This window comes from Gossypium arboreum, chromosome 7, assembly GCF_025698485.1.
Source record: "Gossypium arboreum isolate Shixiya-1 chromosome 7, ASM2569848v2, whole genome shotgun sequence".
Classification (NCBI taxonomy): domain Eukaryota; kingdom Viridiplantae; phylum Streptophyta; class Magnoliopsida; order Malvales; family Malvaceae; genus Gossypium; species Gossypium arboreum.
The window spans coordinates 69827285-69846528 of record NC_069076.1 but is presented as its reverse complement, the minus strand read 5'-3'; the positions used below and the strand labels follow the sequence as shown (position 1 = coordinate 69846528).

Sequence of the window (19244 nt, the reverse complement as noted above, 5' to 3'; positions counted from 1 at the left end):
AATTAAGTTTTGAACAAGTTATTGAGGCTTGCAAGTTCCTTGACGAGAAGTGGAACCCTAAAGATTGTGGTTATTGTTGTACGAAAAACCATCATACCAAGTTTTTTCAGCAGGGATCTCTTAACAATGTGCTACATGGTACTATCATTGACAACAAAGTATGCCATCCAAAGAACAATAATTTTTACCTTGGTACCCATGCTGGAATGATTAGAATCATGAGGTAGACCCACTATCATGTTCTCTTAAACCAGGCTGGGTTTTCGGTTGATGATTTGCAAGAGTCTATTCATTCTTTATCCTATATGTATCAAAGGAGCACCACAGCCATATTTGTTGTGGCTCCTATTTGCTACGCTCATTTGGCAGCCTCATAGTTAGGGGCAATTTACAAAGATTAGGGATGCTTCAGAAACATCATCGAGTCATGGTGGGATGTATGCTCCGGGAGTAATCTCTGTACCTCAGCTTTCCAGGTTGAAGGATAAAGTCAGCAACTTCATTCTTATCTGCTGAGAATCGTTGAACCATCTTTTTATAGGGTTTATTAAACGACAACTAGGATTGCTGCTGGGGCAATCTCTTTCTCATGAGTTTATGATTCAATGAAGTAAAAAATTACCTCCAGTGAACTTAACTTGAAAGTATTTATCCTAATCAAATGTACCAAGAATGGATGACACAGACAAAGAGTGTTTGTTCACAAGAACTTCTCAAGGAAGCCAAAGTGAAAACCCGCAAAGGGCACTTTGGGACTTCTATTTCAAAAAAAAAGGAAAAAGAAAAATAAAAAATAAAATAAAAAAATGGAGAGGCCAAGGTGAAAACCGGCAAAGGGCGCCTTGTGACCAAAGGGGTTTTGAGTTGAAAACCCGAAAAGGCAGCTCAAATTTTGAAGAGCACATGGTAATCTTGCTATATCTGATTCAACAAAGAGTGAAGCGCGTTGCATATCGGGGCATCAAAAAATTACTTTGGATCTTTTAAACACATGTTGAATTCAAGAAAGTCTTCATGGAGCTGGCATATAAATGCTCAAGCGGTGATATCTAGGGCATCTAACTTTTGTCCTGTTTGCTATCTTTAGATTCTTTTTCTTCTCAAAGATAGGCCTTCAGATTAATTTCCTTTGTATTTTTGAAAAATTTATTCAAATCTAATTATTCTCAAGATTAAATTCATCTTCCATTATTCTTAAAGTATGTTGCATTAAAATAATGATAGATGAACTAAATATCTTTACAAATGAAGTTTTGCATATTACTCTGGAAATTTTTAAATAATACAAGAAACTGAAACAGGACAATTGTTTAAGGAATTCCCATATGTGAGGGTCGGATGTACTCGGGGAAACTGAAATTTCTTTCAGTCTAAATGATGATTGAACAAATCAAACGATTCGATCCTAAGAGAGGATCATTTTACAAACATTTTCAGCAGGTCATAGCATTTGAAGAATGGTACAAACCCACAAGCTAAGTAGGAATGAGACTTCGAGAGAAGTAAGGAAAACTTCGATGAGGGAATAAGTGATGACGTCTGAAATAGGGGTCATATTCATAACATTTTGCATTATAACATGTCTAATTAGGAGAATTTGACTCACTTCAATCATAGCATCCTAATTATTAGGCATGAACTCATACGCATTCTACAGGTTATGTCTTTTATGGGACAATGTAGATCAGAGAAACAAGATTTGGCATCCCTGTGTTTATAGGGAACAGATTGAAGATAGCAGATCTGACACTCCTATGCCTACAGCGAAGCAGATCGAAGATTTCAGCATGGCATCCCTGTGTTTATAGGGAACAAGTTGAAGATAGCAGATTTGGCATCTCTATGTTTATAGGGAACAGATCGAAGATAGCAGATCTGACACTCCTGTGCTTACAGCGAAGCAGATCGAAGATTTCAGCATGGCATCCCTGTGTTTATAGGGAACAAGTTGAAGATAGCAGATTTGGCATCCCTGTGTTTATAGGGAACAGATCGAAGATAGCAGATCTGACACTCCTGTGCTTACAGCGAAGCAGATCGAAGATTTCAGCATAGCATCCCTGTGTTTATAGGGAACAAGTTGAAGATAGCAGATTTGGCATCCTTGTGTTTATAGGGAACAGATCGAAGATAGCAGATCTGACACTCCTATGCTTACAGCGAAGAAGATCGAAGATTTCAGCATGGCATCCCTATGTTTATAGGGAACAAGTTGAAGATAGCAGATTTGGCATCCCTGTGTTTATAGGGAACAGATCGAAGATAGCAGATCTGACACTCCTGTGCTTACAACAAAGTAGATCGAAGATTTCAGCATAGCATCCCTGTGTTTATAGGGAACAAGTTGAAGATAATAGATTTGGCATCCTTGTGTTTATAGGGAACAGATCGAAGATAGCAGATCTGACACTCCTATGCTTACAGCGAAGCAGATTGAAGATTTCAGCATGGCATCCCTGTGTTTATAGGGAACAAGTTGAAGATAACAGATTTGGCATCCCTATGTTTATAGGGTACAGATCAAAGATAGCAGATCTGACACTCCTGTGCTTACAGCGAAGCAGATCGAAGATTTCAGCATGGCATCCCTGTGTTTATAGGGAACAAGTTGAAGATAATAGATTTGGCATCCCTGTGTTTATAGGGAGCAGATCGAAGATAGCAAATCTAACACTCCTGTGCTTACAGTGAAGCAGATCGAAGATTTTAGCATGGTATCCCTGTGTTTATAGGGAACAAGTTGAAGATAGCAGATTTGGCATCCCTGTGTTTATAGGGAACAAATCAAAGATAGCAGATCTGACATTTCTATGCTTATAGCAAAGCAGATCGAAGATTTCAGCATGGCATCCCTGTGTTTATAGGGAACAAGTTGAAGATAGCAGATTTGGCATCCCTGTGTTTATAGGGAACAAATCGAAGAAAACAGATCTGGCATCTCCATTTCGACGGAGAGCAGATACATAGCAGATCTAACCTTCAGATGATTTTATTGAAGCAAATCCAAGATGATTCGACATCCTTGTGTTTACAAGGAGCAAATCGAAGACACAGCAGATTTGGCTTTCACGTGTTTACGCTGAAGCAGATCTAAGATGATTTGGCATCTTTGTATTGCCAGAAAACAAATCGAAGAAGCAGATTTGGCGTCTCTGTGTTTGACGGAGAGCAAATCGAAGATATCAACATGACAATCCTGAGTTTACAAGGAGCAGATTGAGGACCATGAAGTCTGAAGCTGATGAGACCGAGAAAAATGGGTCCTTTTATAGTCTTTACTCTATTCTCGTTACACGACAATGAGCAAAGAGGGGCAGCTGCAATAGCCCATTTTTGCCCGGCCTATTTCAGTATTTAAAATAATAAACCCCCAAAAAATAAAAATAAAATAAAGTCCAAGTCCAGTACAAAATTACAAACATATAATTTGGCCCAATCGAAATGGCCCATTACTTGAAAAGATTTAAGGTCCATCTATAAGCTTAACTCATATGGAAATATAATCTTTAAGGATATACAATCTTAGATATGATATGCAATCATAGATATGATACAATCTTAGATATGATATGCAATCTTGAAGATATGATCTTGTAATCTTGGAGATTTAATTTGTAGATATCCTTTAATCTTAACCGTTGATGTAATTGATATGTACCGTTGGATTTGGGGAGGCTCAACTATAACTAGAGGCCTCTCCCTTCATTGTAAATCACTTGGGTTTTGGGAAGCAATAAGAATTCTTGAAAGCATTCACTCAAATTTCTCTCCCTCTTGCGTTCTTACTCTCTGTGGTTTGTTCTTATTTTATTCTTCGTCTATCTTAGTTTTTCAACCTTTTTTTATTTTAATTTCTTCATTTTACAAATATGTATATTTATTCCTATCTTTTATACATTTGATTATGCATTTTATATATTATAATATTTAACCTTTTATATAGTTTATTTTCAAATATATATTTTCTATGCATATATATATATTATATTATCATTTCATGTATTTTGAACTATTGCATTATATTTTTATAATTTGTAAATGTTCTATTTATTCAATTTTTTGTATATGTCATTTATATTATTTGTGCATAGTTTCATTTTTTTTATATGCTATGTTTAATTATTTCTTTTATGTGCTATTTTATGATATATATTGTTGTATAATTTTTACATGTATTATGTTTTTATTTTAGTTTACTCATGTTTTTATTTGTTTATTATCTTATATTTACCCTAGTATGATTTTTTTCATTAAACGTATGTTCATGTTATTTAGTTTTGTCATAATGATATTATTTATGTTTTTATGGAAATGTTAGAATATTTTGTACATCTATGCCTCATGATGCATTAATATGTTATCCTAAAACGTCATTTAAAAATAATATTCTAAGTTTTTTTTAAAAAAAAATTAAAAGGCAATGCTTGATGTTTGGAAACTTCGAGAAAGGTAGTGCCCTAACTTACTGGGTTGCGACTTTTCTCGTTGAATTCGAATAGTCAAGCACCCTTCTAAGTGATTTTGAGTTTTCAAAACTTAAACAATTATTTCGAGATTTCAAAACATAGTGTTCTAACTTACTGGATATGGCGTTTTGTTGTTTCGAGATAGAAATTTTCGAAAGAAGAGCTTAGTTTCAAAGGTTTTAAAATGTTGCGTCCTAACTTACTGGATGTGATGTTTTGACTCGTTTGAAATAAGTGAGCCTTAATTTTCAAAATTGAGACATTCTAATTAAAAGAGGTTTGCATCTTAAAACTTTCAAATTTCCGGCATTAAAGACACTTGATAATCAATTAGGTACCAATTTTTGGGCGTTACGAGGGTGCTAACCCGTCCTCGTACGTAACCGACTCCCGAATTAGTTTTCTCGACTTTCGTAGACCAAAATTAATGTTTTAAAACAAAACATTTTATAAGGTGATCCAATCACACCTAAGAAGATTGGTGGCGACTCCCATTTTCATTTTTCTTAATGTCGATTCTCATTTTCCAAAACTCGATTTAAAAATGGTTTCGACAATATGCCACAATAACATACATAGCCTAATACATTACAATCAATACAAAATATCCAAAACAAAATAATAATTAAAAAAGGCTATGGTATAAGACAAATTTAAAATAATGATGAACGTGATATATGCATTGACGAATCGATCAATTAGAAACCATTTGTAAAGACAAACTAAATATTTGCATGCAATTATTAGAAAACGTATTAAAGAATGAAATTTTAAAATGAAGAAATATACAAAAGGGAAAAAATGTTTATTGAAATATATACAAGAAAATTTAAATAATGTATAGGATATTCAAGAATAACAAAAATACATTGTAAAATATAATTTTAAGAAATGCATGCAATAGGTTTATAAAACATATATATATATATATATATATATATACGTATAAATAGATTTAGAAATAGTTATTTGCAAAAGAACATGCACTTAACCATGCATTCAAGATTAAATTAACTTCATTGTAAACTATACATAATAGACTTAAAAACATACTTTTATATATAAAGAAAACTATAGGTATAAAGTACATGGATTTAGTAATGTATATAGATTAAACATAGACATCAATAAATATATATACTTATAATAATAATTTAAAAGATATATCATGTAGGATTATGTAATATAATATAAGAATAAATTTAAAAGAAATTATATTTATAAAATAATATAAGATTAATAATATGCATGAAGTGAAATTAACTTTATTATAAAGTATATATATATGTATAATAATGTATATAAATAACATTACAATAGTGATTTTAAAAAAAAAAAAAAGAGTCATTAAAATAACTTAGAATGTAAAAAAAAAACAAGTAAACAAGGATAAAAATGTTGAATGTATCTTTAAAAAAATGATAATGAACCATAAAATAAATAAAATAAAAAGGGAAACTCAATTAAAATAAAATTGAAATGGAAAGGACAAATTATAAATGAAATGAACAGCTAAAATAAAAGGAGACCAGCGTGCAACATGTGCGAATGCGCAGAGACCAAATCTGGAAATAATCTATACCCCAAAACGCAGCGCTGAAGCATGGACCAAAGTGCAAACACGTGCAAATTATAGGGAGAATTTAAGAAAACAAAGAAATCAGGATTAGGCCTAATCAAACACCAGCACGAAAGGAAGGGACCAAACATGCAAATAACCCTTCACCGCAAAGACATGCGGGTCCTAAGGGTTAGGAATCGGATGGGGTCGGGCCTTGTCCAAACGATGTCATTTTTAAACCATAAAAATTAGTTTAAACGAAGTCGTTTCTGTTACCATAAAAAGGCTAAATCATGCCTTTATTCAGCCGAAACCCTAAAGTAACCCTAGACATTTCCTTTTCAATCGTTAAGCCGACCCTTAACACTCCTCTAAGAGTCGATCCGCCACCATGAACGGAGACCAGCCCGTCCAGGCCTCAGAGTTGTTTTTCAGCCTTTAAACCCCTTCTATATTTTGATTTCGACGAAGAAGAAGAAGTTTCATGGCGTATTTACAAGGTAAAATTTCATTTCCCCTTTTCTATCCATTCAAATGCAAAGAAAAAAAGAAAGATCCAGAAAGAAAGAAACTGAGCAAAGAAGAAGAAGAAATCCGGGAAATTTTAATCCGAAATCACCTTTTTTGCTGCTGTTTTTTTGTTTTCTTTCGCAGGTACGGAGCGTGTGCTGGCACTAGGCGTGAGGGTGGCGTACGGCCTGTTGACGTGGAGGTACGAGTGGCGTTGGGCTGCACGGCCGCTGAAGGTTGCCGCGCAAGGGAAAGAAACCCTAGAGTTTCTGTTTCTAAAGTCTTTTGGGTCATTTGGGCCTTGTAACTTTGGGTTGTTTTGTAAATGGCCTTGTAACTAAGCTATTGGGTCTGATATGTAAAGGACTAATAATTGGACTTTTTATTATTTGGTTTTTTTTATATTTATATTTTGTATTTTGGTTCTTCTTCAGGCCCAGGCAAAAATGGCCCATTACAAGTACTTGGAAGTTGATATAATTTGATAAAATGATTTATGGTTGATAGATGATATACTAGAATTATATAAGTTGGGATGGCTAATGTGGCATAATGATTAGTGCCTTGTTGGTATAGGTATGTCTTTACCATGTTTAAAATACTTATATAAGTGACATCGTAAATAGGAGAAGCGAATTGGTATAGGACCAATTAGTAATTGATTAAAGTATTACATACATTCTTAATAAGGAATTGTAGGATTGCATGTTAAAGTTGAAAGGTAAGTTGTATATGGTTATTTGTATATGTTTTAGACATGTTTTCTGTGATAGGAGAAAAGAATTAGTTAAGTTGCTTAAATCAGTATGCATAGGCAAGGTAAGCAATTATGGTATGAATTGATGATAGGTTGAATGAATAATTGAGTGGATGAATTGAAAATGGTATGGTAAATGCTAAACTTATTGAGCTGGTTGTTTTGGAATGATTATATAAATGAGAATGGTTGAGAATGCTGCAACTTAGAAATGGTATGTATATAAAACTAATATATGTGAAATTTTAGGGATGTGTAACACTTATATGAAATATGAACTTGATGGGGAAATTGTTAGATAATACATGTATTATTTGTATGGAAAATTAGTGATATTAGGACATGACTTAAATGTTGTGTTATCTTGGTATAACTTTTATCTACATGCTTTTATATACTATGATAATGGTGTATGTATTTGGTTAAGTATAAGTAAATTATAAATAAGCTTGAATATGGTATAAAGAGTTATAATAGTAATTGAATTTAGTAGTCTAGGTAAATATGTTAATTCGTATAAATGAGTGATACCTTTGGTACACTAATTGTTATAAGTCTTGTATGTCTTGTGCATAATTTGAAGCATATAAGAATGGTGTTTTATCTTGAATGATTTGTAATGCTTATATAACCTTATTGTTAGATGGTGCTAATGAGACATATTGATTAGATGATTAAAAGGTTAATACATGGCATGTTTTAGTTCATTTAGAAATGCTAAGATGATTGGTATGTCATGTTTGAGTGGTTGATGATTACATAAGTTGTTAAGCTTAGCAAAGTGTCGTTATTAAGTGGAATAGCTTATATGGTATTATGGTTGGTTAAATGGATGTATTAGTATATGTTTAAACTGACATTAGGTGGTTTGAATGACCAAATGTGCACCAATTGAGCTATAAATTTGATTTGGCATGAAATTTGATACTTAATAGCACATTCTTACACCACACATGATGGTAACACAACCGTGTGACCATCGAAATGTAGGATTCTTTTAGCCACACGATTCCCGATTGTCACCGGGACTGGCCACACGCAAGTGCAAGTAATGTAGATATGGTAAAAATTTAGTCCACATGACCTAAATTTGTTGCACGGCCTAACCACACGGTCTTGTGACTTTTGGAAAAATTGGAGTTTTAACCTACGTGATCAAAGTGAGTTATAAGGCCTGGACACACGGCCGTATGACCTCTATTTTGTATTTTTGCCCTTTTATTTGGTAAAACTTTCAAATTAGTCCTTGTTTGATCCAAAATTAATCTTAGAGCTTTTCGTAAGCTCATTTTGGACTTAGTTTTAGTTGTATTTCATATTATACATGGAATTATGACATGTTTTAATAATTAAATGAAATTAATTGCTATAAATTGTAAGTGTTATATTACAATATATGTGGTAATATTTCGTAGTTTGGATCCGGTGATCGGACTCCACGATCAGGATTGGATTACGAGGTGTTACAGATTAGTTTAAAATTATCATTATTATGAGTATAACGAATTACCTCTATAAATTGTGTTAGAATTAAGTGATCCAAATTCTTATTTAAATAAAATACGATGGAAAATAAAATAAAAGTAAAATCCATATAGAACTAGACTTCTTTTATTTTATTTTAGAATAAGGTTTTAAACCTTATTAAACTCCATCTATTTTATATTGATTAGATAAGGTGTTTCAATCCTACTAGAATATGGCTTTGCAAGCCTATAAATAGACATAGTCTATTCCTCTTGTATTTGAGTAAAAAATTTTCGACATAGTGAATTTTCTTCTCCTCTGCCCGTGGTTTTTTTCGAAAGGGTTTCACGTAAAATTTATGTGTTCTTTATCTTTATTTATTTTATTCTATTTTATTTTTCACAAATTGGTATCGAGCTTAGGGTTATTCATCTCGATCACGGTAATGGCGTCTTTGAAGTATGAAATTCATTGTTGGATCGCAACACCAGATTTGCGTTGTGGCAAATTAAGATGCAAGCGCTTCTTGCAGATGGATCTAGAGGATGCCCCGCTAGGATAGATAAGATGCCTTCGACATTAACAGATGAAGAGAAGAAGCGTAAGGATCGAAAGGCATTAACACAATTACATCGCATTTGTCCAACGAAATTTTGCAGGATGTGATGAAAGAGAAAACGCCATTGCATTATGGAAGAGGCTAGAACAAATATGTATGTCGAAAACTCTAACAAGCAAGTTGCATATGAAGCAGCGTCTTTATGCTCATCGTTTGGAGGAAGGTGCGTCGTACACGAACACTTAACAATGTTTAAAGAAATTCTCTCAAACTTGGAGGCCATGGAGGTTCAAGATGATAAGGAAGATCTAGGGTTGATTCTACTTTGTTCGTTGCCCCGTCTTATTCAACCTTTAGAGACACGATTTTATATAGCCATGAGTCTCTCACAGTTGATGAGGTTTATGATTCTTTAACCTCGTATGATAAGATGAAGCATCTTGTGGTTAAACCCAACTCTCGTGGAGAGGGTCTCATTGTTCGTGGGAGACAAGACCGGAATGTTGATGATGATCGTGGTAGAACACAGAACGGAATCCTCGTGGTAAATCTAAGGGTAGATCGAAATCTTCAAACAGAGGTAAAACTTGCAACTTCGCAAGAAGAAAGGGCACATTAAATCGAGTGCTATAAGCTACAAAATAAGATTAAAAGGGAGGTGCGAATCAAAAGGAAAACAACCGGAAAATTCGGTGAAGTCGATGTTGTAGAAGACTACAGCGATGGTGAACTTCTAGTTGCTTCATCAATGATTCTAAAGTGGCGAGAGTGGATACTTGATTCAGCTGCACCTTCCACATGAGTCCCAATCGGGATTAGTTTACAACTTATGAAACGAAGATTCTGAAGGTGTTGTTTTGATGGGAAATAATGCTTCATGTAAAATCGCAGTGTTGGAACAATTAAAGTTAAGATGTTTGATGGAGTTGTCGAACACTTAGTGACGTGCGGCATGTTCCGAATTGAAAAGAAATTTAATTTCGTTGAGTACTCTTGATTCAAAAGGGTACAAATACACGGTGAAAGTGGGGTTTTAAAGATTTCAAAGGGTCCTTGTTGTGATGAAAGGGCAAAGAAAGATTGCCAAGTTATATGTTTCTGAGGTTCTATCATATCGGTGATGCAATTGTCGCTTCCTCTTCCTTGTCGATGATGATATTACTAAACTTTGGCATATGCGCCTAGGGCATATGAGTGAGAATGGCATGGCGTAATTAAGCAAAGAGGACTTCTTAAAGGGCAAGGAATTTGCAAACTGAATTTCTGTGAGCACTGTGTTTTTGGAAGCAAAGAGAGTTCGATTCACTAGAGGAATCCATAACACGAAGGAAACGTTGGAGTATATCCATTACGATCGTGGGGCCGTCCGAGTGCCTTCGAGAGGTGGAGCTAATTATATGCTAACCTTTATTGATGATTTTTCCGAAAAGTTTGGGCGTTCTTCCAAGCGAAAAGCGATGTGTTTTCCACATTTAAGTCTTGGAAAATTATGATTGAAAACAGACGGAAAAGCAGATAAAATACCTCCGCATGCACAATGGCTTAGAGTTCGCTCGATGAGTTTAATAGATTGTGCAAGTCAAAGGGATCATGAGACACTTGACGATTCGTCATACTCCACAAACAAAAGCGGCGTTGCGAACGAATGAACGAAGCGATCATGGAGAAGGTTCGATGTATGTTGTCAAATGCCAACTTACGAAGTCATTTTGGGCGTAGCGACCTCTCGTGCATGTTTTTGATCAACCGATCTCCATCCGCTGCCATTGAGAAAAGACTCCACAAGAGGTATGGTCCGTAATCCCGCTAATTATTCGATTTAAAGATTTTTGGGTGTCTGCGTATGCTCATGTTGATAATGGAAAATTGGAACCGAGATCCATTAAATGCGTTTTCTTGGTTATAAAGTGGTGTAAAAGGCTATAAGTTATGGTGTCCGAAAATAGAAAAGTTGTGATTAGCAGAGATGTTGTTTTTGATGAAACCGCTATGCTACCTAACTTATCTCTTAAAGACTCTTCCAATAAAGAAAACCAAAAGCGGTGGAGCATCGATTAATCTGAATCAACTCCTCAAGCCAAGACAAAAATTGAGAATAGAGTTGCTTCTTCACCGCAATACTCTATCGCCAAAACAGGACAAGAAGAGAAATTAAACCTCCAAAGAAGTATGCCGAGGTTGATCTAGTTGCTTATGCTTTAAATGTGGTGAAGATATAGATGCGAATCAAGAGCCATTTAATTATTCGAGGCGATTAGTGTGAAGACTCGAAAAGTGGATGTTTGCTATGCAAGAGGAGATGGAATCACTCCACAAAAAGCAGAACATGGGATCTTGTAAAACTTCCTAAAGGTAAAAAGGCATTCGTTGTAAATGGGTGTTTAAAAGAAAGAAGGGACTCAGGAGTTGAAGAACCCGGATATAAAGCAAGGCTTGTTGCAAAGGGTTACTGATCAAATTCCGAGTGGACTTCATGATGTGTTCTCTCCGGTTGTTAAGCATAGTTCGATTCGAGCTTTGCTTGGTATTGTTGCCATGCATGATTTGGAGCTTGAGCGAGTTAGATGTAAAACCGCATTTTGCATGGAGAACTTGAGGAAGATATTTACATGCAACAACCAGAGGGTTTTATAGTCTCGTAAAAAGAGGACTATGTTTGCTTCTTTGAAAAAGTCCCTTTACGGTTTGAAACAGATCACCAAGACGGTGGTACAAGAGGTTTGATTCCTTTATGACTTCTCATGATTTCAAAAGAAGTAGTTTTGACAGTTGTGTCTACTTTAAGAAAAAAATGATGGTTCTTTTGTGTATCTACTTCTTTATGTTGATGACATGTTGATAGCAAAGAAAAGATAAAGAGAGATAAGAAAGGTTAAAGCCCAACTAAGTGAAGAATTTGAGATGAAAGATTTAGGACCAACAAAGAAGATACTTGGTATGGAGATTCTCGAGATAGAAAAGCAAGTAAATTGTACCTAAGTCGGAAGGGTACATTGAGAAAGTTCTTTGCGGAGTTCAATATGCGAGTGCTAAGCTCGTTAGTACTCCTTTAGCGACCATTTCGGACTTTCATCGGCCTTATCTCCTCAATCGATAATGAGATTGAGTACATGTCACATGTTCCATACTCTAGTGCGAGGATCTCTCATGTATGCTATGGTTTGTTCACGTCCGATTTATCATATGCGATCGGTGCGGTTAGCGATACATGACGAATCTCGGTAAAGAACACCGGAAAGCGATTCGATGGATTTTAAGATACTTACGAGGCACTACTAATGTTTGCTTACAGTTTGGAAGAACTAAAGATGGAGTTATAGGGTATGTTGATGCTGATTTTGCTTTGGAGACCTTGATAGAAGAAGATCTCTCACGAGTTACGTCTTTACAATCGGAGGTTGTGCAATTAGTTGGAAAGCCACTTTGCAAACTACGATCGCTTTGTCTACCAATGAAGTCGAGTACATGGCGATTCTGAGGCTTGTAAAGAAGCTATTTGGTTGAAGGGACTATTTAGTGAACTCAATGAAGACCTTCAAATCAGCACGAGATTTTGTGACGATCAGAGTGCCATCTTTCTTACAAAAGATCAAATGTTTCATGAGAGAACAAAACACATTGATATTCGGTATCATTTTGTTCGTGATATTATTGCTCGTGGTGATATTGTTGTGAGCAAAATTAGCACTCATGAAAATCCTGCAGATATGATGACTAAGTCACTTCCTATAACCAAGTTTGAGCATTGCTTAGACTTGGTTGGTGTTCATTGTTGAAGTTAAACCCTTAAGGGGTTTTTGGAAGAGGTGAAGAACTTGTTTATTGAAAGTTCGCGATGAAGAACTTGTTCATTGAGAATTTGTGTCAAGGTGGAGATTGTTAGAATTAAGTGACCCAAATTCTTATTTAAATAAAATACGATGGAAAATAAAATAAAAGTAAAATCCATATAGAACTAGACTTCTTTTATTTTATTTTAGAATAAGGTTTTAAACCTTATTAAACTCCATCTATTTTATATTGATTAGGATAAGGTGTTTCAATCCTACTAGAATATGGCTTTGCAAGCCTATAAATAGACATAGTCTATTCCTCTTGTATTTGAGTAAAAAAATTTTCGACATAGTGAATTTTCTTCTCCTCTGCCCGTGGTTTTTTTCCCGAAAGGGTTTCCACGTAAAATTTATGTGTTCTTTATCTTTATTTATTTTATTCTATTTTATTTTTCACAAATTGTATTGAAGCAGGAAGAAGAAGTGTGGTGTGGTCACAAAACAAGTTTATTATCGAGAATGTTAAGTTTGGTAACTTCAGGTTATAAGAATAAGTATATGGTAGATATGTACATATAGATATACACGTTTATTTTGGTAGAATTGTTAATGTTAATATAATCTACTTAAATTATAAAAATACCACTGAATACCTTACTCAGCATACAAACTATTTTCTCCGTGCTTAAGTTAGATTTAAATCAGGATTTCTATGCATCGACTTCAGCATCGTATCCACAATCTCGGCCTCAGTCATATTGTTAGTTCTCAATATTACTTATATTGGTATGTACCTAATAGGTTAGGTTTTGTAGTAGTTGAATAATTGTATAATCAAATGTTATGTTTTATATAAGAATATATATACACGGTAGATATGCAAATTAAAATTTTATAGTTTGATTTTATCATACTTAGTGTTTATCTTGTTATAGTATACCCAAAACCAATCATGAGATGATTGTAATTACATACTTGTTTTACCTTATTTATTAATATAAGGCATTGCTATTATTATTTCAGTTTCTTTTTCCACGTATATAAATAAATTGAATTGTAATAAAGTCCTAAGAAAAATATGATTATTCTTAAAAGGTCCTTAGTCAAGTATTATTGTAGGTTTGGACAACAATAATGCATTGAGACTAATGTATAGTTGATTGATGACAAAGTGTTGTCATTGACATAGGAATGTTAAAATCAATACATGAGTATGTGCTAGAGAACAACAAATTGGACTGACCCACTATGAGTATGTTTCTTAGACTATTATGTAATAATCACAACATTACTCATAGTGATAACTATGTATATGATTCTCAGACTTGAGATCATCATTATCCCAACATCATGAGTCGAATATTTTGATACAATCAAATGTCTTCCGTAACAAGTTGTACTAAAAAGACTTATGTTGGATATGTCACAATTTATGTAGTAGGATATGGTTGATAAATATAGGATTTGTCTCTCCTACATAATGGGAGCAATATCTTAGGCCACTTGGTTGAGTGAGATTAGAAATGCATGGCCATGCTCCAATAAGTTGATATGAGATATCATACTTATTTGCTTATTGTAGTCTACTTGAGATATCAAGAAACATGAGATTGGATTATTCAAGTGTGATTGTTCCATGACTTGTGTCCAATTTAGATATTAAGGATAAAATGATGTAATATATGAAAGGTTAATCACAAAAAGGTTATGTCGAATTACGACTTCTCGTAACTTAGGTAGCAATGATGCATTGCTAGATGCCACTCATTACTTGTATTATTAGAAATGTCCTAATATTACTACTAACATTACAATAACTCTACAGGATCACACCTTATGGTTAAAACGAACAAAATCCAAACACAGTTGGTATTGTGTTTAATCGTCACATGAATTAAATTAATTTTGAATTAATTTAATTTGTGATTAAATATTAAAATAATTAAATGTACAAGCTTGTTTTACACAATAGAGAACATAGTTAAAATTAATATATGAATTTGATTCATATAAAATTTTAACAGATAAAATTTATCGAAATTATTATAATAAATTATTATAATTATGATTTCGATCAAACATTGAAACATGGTAGTTATAATTCTTTTTGGAAAGAATATAATGTTTTTAATGCTTCCTATATATTCTATATAGAATGATTATGTTTTCAATATATGGATATTGAAATCCCGAATTAGGGTTAAGTGTGTTTTAAAAAGGAAATAAGAAAAAGGTCTAGCAAACGTTTTGGGAGATATTCTCTAGAAAAGTTCCAAGAGAGTTTTTACCATTCATTTTAATACTGGGTGAACTAAGTAGAGGCCAGGATGTTTTCGTTGTGGCTTGGAATCGACATCGAATCAGCGGCATCCTTTCATCAGTTTTCATTTAAGAAGGTATATCTTCAACCCTATTTCAACTTGTTTTCATTCCTCGTACATGGATCTATGGCTAAGGATCGTTAGAATAATTTTTTTGCTGCGCCATGAGGCATATTGGCGGTTCCAACATATGTTACTTGTAAATTGATTGTAGTTGCTCCGGCAACGAATGTGACACACTGTAGCTCAGATTCAACGATCGGGTCGGGTATAGGGTGTTACAAGATTACTGATTGAAAACCATCATTATCGGACAACCTGGGGTGGTAGATTGTACTTAGTGAGTCATCACTTTTTGAGCGACTCAGGTGACGGATTAATCAAATTGAGATAGTCATTGTTGTCAGGCAATTCGAGGTGGTGTTATATATATGTTTAACGTCATCATTTTTGGGAAATTCGAGGTGAGGGATCCGTCTATCCATTTTGAGTCTGTGTCTGATTAATAGGGTTATAAACATATGAATAATTTAAATGGTATATGACATGAAATTGCAATGGTATATATGAAAAAATACGAAAAGAATTGAAATTGAGCCTTAAGGGCCGAATAAGTACGAAAGAGCCATTAGGCTCGGAAATTGTTGAAATGCCAATATGAAATGGAATATAAATGCTTAATTGTTGATGTTGATAAATGAATATGTACATGTAACAATAAATGTGATATGAATTGATTTAGTTGCTTATGAAATGAATGATAAATGATAGTTAATATGCATCTTAAGGGAATTAGTGTGTTAGCATGAATATTTGCATGTTTACATTGTATTAATAGTTGTTGTCATGGAATTGTATAAGAAATGCCTATGAATTGGACTTGAAATCAATAAATGCATATTTTCTTTAACTTGTATCTCATTGTCTTGAATCATAGATTTACCATTGAGCGTATTTACTCAGCGTGCTATTTGTTTTCTCCTTACACAGGTATAGAAGATATTCAATAGATTGAGTAATTATCTTAGCATCCAACAATCGATCTCTAATTGAGCAAAGTTCGTATATTTTCATTTTGTTAAAGTGTGGCATGTACTAGTTGAGTTGGTTCTAGGTGTTAAAACTATGTTTAGGTAAACTTTTGAACTAAAAGTTTATATATGCAATGGAATATACGAATGCAATGTGTATATGAGTTATACAAATGGTTTGAAAGGTATGAATTGTTGTAAATGTTAATGATTTTGGTGAAATAGGTATGAATGCATAGGATTTGAACCAGTTGAACTAGTTGGTTAACCTATGAGTGATAAGGTATTGAAGTGTTTAAATTGATGCTGGAAAATTGCATATATTGGCTAATCTTTAGGTGTGAATGTGTATTATGTTTGTTTGGAAAATTTGCAGGTAATGTTTAATTAGAAATTACAGAAATAGTATGTGACGTCACGACGTCAGATGAATGTCATTGAGATAAGATTAGGACTCCAAGCTACGGTGTGATGTTGAATGTAGTTGACATGACGAGACTAAAATAGTTTGTCATGTCGTGACGAGAAACTCCTTACGTCGCAACGAGAAACTCCCTACATCGCAATGTCAACTTGAAGTTTCGTCAACATTACAATTTAGTCATAATTCAACCTCGGGTTAGCATTAGAGCTTTCGTATGCTCATATAAGACTCGAGAATGATTATATGTCGTATCATATACTTTTATTAATTGTATTTACATGTTAATTGGTATTAATTGAATATAATTTAATTGTAGTTGCTTCGGCAACGAATATAGCACCTTGTAGTTCAGGCCTAACGATCGGGTCTAGTATAGGGTGTTACAAAAACATAAAGCTTTGTAAGTTTATCAAATTTATTTGTCTAAGCAAGCTCAAAACTAAATTATTAGAATGTTCAAACCATTTTATCAAAAGGAACTTGCTCAAACAACTTTTAAAATTCTTTTTGCAAAAATAATTTTTCAACAACAAAATTATCTTTAAGGCAAAATTAACTTTTTATTATTTATTTATTTTCATTATTTTTCTAATAATTTTTACCATATCATAAAATTATTTGACTTTAAATTTATTTTAAATACTACTTAACTAAAATTTAAATTACATTTTAATTTAATACATATGATATGTTTAATGCTTATTGGTTTAATAAGTCCTCAAACTTTTTCTAAAAATCAATTTAGCTCATCCGAACTTGTTTCACCCAATTGAGCCCCTAAATTGACAGTTTTAACCAATGAGACTTTTTGACCAATATTGACTACTAGAAACTAACGTCAATGCTAATGTGGCTATTAACAGATGGCACATCTACGCCGATTTCTGGGTGGCAATGAAAATAAAAAATAAAAAATATTTTATAAATAAGTACACTAATGAATTTGGGCAAATGGTCGTCCAAGTGCATTCGAATCTAGACAAACTTTTGTTTAGATTCATTCTAAAATTATAAACAAAACATAAAAAAAAATCAAAATCATCAAAATTATTAATATTTATAAAAATTATTAGAAGTTAATTAATAACCATAAAATTTATAAAAATAATTCATTAAAACCATAAAAAATATTTATAAAATAATAATTAGGGTAAACTACTTTAGTAGTCACCTATGTTTTTTTTTCTTTTTTGGTCACCCAATTATGAAAAGTTACAAAATGGTCATCCAACTATGTTTTCTTTTTCTTTTTTGGTCACTCAACTATAAAAAGTTACAATATGGTCAACCAACTATTTAATTTTGTCTTTCTTGGTCACCGACTGACTAATGTAAAAATGTTAAAAACTCCAAGATAGTTGAGTGACAAAAAAAGAAAAAATTGAATTATTGAGTGACCATTTTATAACTTTTTATAGTTGGGAGACCAGAAAAGGAAAAAAAAGCGCATAATTTAGTTACCATTTTGTAACTTTTCATAGTTAGATGACCAAAAAAGAAAAAAAATACATGACTGGATGACTACTAATGTAATTTAGTCTAAAAATTATTAGAAATTAATTAAAACATAAAATTTTATAAAACTTAAATTATTTTTATACAATTGTATGAAAATTATTTTCTCATTTTGATTAATTTATTTGACTAATATAACTTGCACAAATTGAAAATTGAGAAGCAAAAGTATAACAAAAAATTTATTAATCTTAATAAGCTGTTGATGTTGATTTATAAATTATTTTTATAAATTTTATAAAATCATATGATTTTTAATTAATTTCTAATAATTTTAAAAATTTTAAAAAATTATGATTTAATGAGTTTCTATAAAAAATTATATTTTATAAATCCAAAATGTATTTGGACTAACCTGGACAATTTTTTTTCAAATTCATTGTGCACTTATTTTAAGAATAATTTTAAAATAATTTTATTATTTTTGATTTTTTATTTTTGTTGATATCGCATCTATTAACAGCCACGTTAGCATTGTTAGTTTCTAAATGTTAATGTTAGTCAAAGCGTCTTGTTGGTCAAAATTGTCAATTAAGAGTTCAATTGGGTACAAATGTTCGAAGGAACTTAATTGATTTTTTTTTTTAAATTTGAGGGCTTATTTTACCAATAAGGCTATATTTAAATTTTAATTTCAATATAAGAGATAAATCTCAAAATTATATATAAACTTTGATTCAATGTGCAATTTGATATAGAAAGGTTGATCTGTATAATTATACACATTGAACTTTGATTTTAATTCAATTTTATATATTTAAAGAAATGAATACATCAATTACTTTTATATTGGATAAGTATAATTATGTATACGTAATATATAAATACAAATTGATGTTATATTGATAATGATGCTAAAC

The 19244-nt window shown here is 32.6% G+C and overlaps 1 long non-coding RNA gene across 1 annotated transcript; it reads left to right on the top strand.

The window, feature by feature from the left end:
• Positions 1-6338: 6338 nt before the first annotated feature.
• On the top strand, positions 6339-7045 carry LOC128295578 (uncharacterized). Its single transcript, XR_008286104.1, has 2 exons — positions 6339-6527; positions 6682-7045. It is a non-coding gene; the product is annotated as an uncharacterized LOC128295578 (long non-coding RNA).
• The last annotated feature ends 12199 nt before the right edge of the window (positions 7046-19244 follow it).